The 1,362-nt window shown below is 34.0% G+C and overlaps 1 non-coding gene across 1 annotated transcript; it reads left to right on the forward strand.

Annotated features, from left to right (window-relative positions):
- Nucleotides 1-878: 878 nt before the first annotated feature.
- On the forward strand, nt 879-952 carry trnai-aau (transfer RNA isoleucine (anticodon AAU)). The gene has a single exon. It is a non-coding gene; the product is annotated as a tRNA-Ile (tRNA).
- The last annotated feature ends 410 nt before the right edge of the window (nt 953-1,362 follow it).

The following is a 1,362-nucleotide window of genomic DNA, read 5'->3' on the forward strand; positions in this document are numbered from 1 at the left end:
TACCCATAAAAAATAAAAAATAAAACTTGTAATGCTAAAGCAAACTTTGACGATTTGTAGATTTGCATTTTTTATTAAAAAAAAACACTTGCCAAATGTAACAAAGGGATACAGAACATTATAATGAACTTTCATCCATCCATCGAGACGGCAAATAATCTAACCATGCCAACTGAAAGTGGCCGGAATCCCAACCTTGAGGCACAACGGTGGTAAATTTGGACACAGACCCAGGAAGACAAACTGAGTTTGGTTAAAGAGGTAGAAATGAAACCAGTAAATCACTGTAAATCATCATTTCTTAGGGCCACCAAAACAAGTAACACTGTGGTGTAGCATTTTGTTACTTATAGGAAATCACTGTGACGATAGTATAATTAGTGTAGGCAATATTTCTAAGACCAGACAATATTTGATTAAAATATTACTGTTGATACAATTACCAGTCGCTTAAAACATCCATGACTTCACCTAGCAATCGTTTTTCAATAGCTGAGTGCCCAGATCCTTTGCATGAAGCAAAGCATAGAACAAGGGTCTGGTTCTTACCAGGCTACCAAGTGATATATATACTTTAGTTTTCAATTGGCCAGTATGGGTATTGAACCCATGACCTTAGCATTACGCTCTGACCAGCTGAGCTAACCGGCCATAGACACTGTTCAGTTTGAAAAAATTCAAGAAATACATACCTGATCTTAGCAGAACATTTAGAAACACACATATATATATATATATATATATATATATATATATATATATATATATATATGTATGTTTCTAAAAGTACCCACATATATATGTGGGTACTTTTCTTAAATTTTCAGCTAAGATCAAGTACGTATTTCTTGAATCCATGGAAAATTAACAGTGTGTATGGCTGGTTAGCTCAGCTGGTCAAAGCGTGGTGCTAATAACGCTAAGGTCATGGGTTCAAACTCCATACTGGCCAATTAAAATCTAAAGTCAACACATTAAAAAAAAAGGCTGGAAATTCAAATATTACACATATTGATTTTGAAAAACATTAGAATATGAGCACTTTTCTCATATTTTCATTGTTAAGATCAAGTACATATTTCTTAAATCCATGGAAACTGAGCAGTGTGTATGGCTGGTTAGCTCAGCTGGTCAGAGCGTGGTGCTAATACGCTCCCCACACTGGTTGATTCAAATCTAAAGTCTAAATAAAATCAACAAATAAAATAATATAGCAATCACTTCTCTTCCCAACCATCTATTTAGACGAGAATGAACTGTTGGGGCATTTATTTTCTAAATATTCCTTCAGTATCATGCATTATTTATTACTATTCGAAAGCAGCTATTATTATACTGCAGTAAGAGCATCTTTGCAAAAAA

Source organism: Poecilia reticulata, chromosome 12 (genome assembly GCF_904066995.2).
Source record: "Poecilia reticulata chromosome 12, P_reticulata-male-v2, whole genome shotgun sequence".
Taxonomy (NCBI): Eukaryota; Metazoa; Chordata; class Actinopteri; order Cyprinodontiformes; family Poeciliidae; genus Poecilia; species Poecilia reticulata.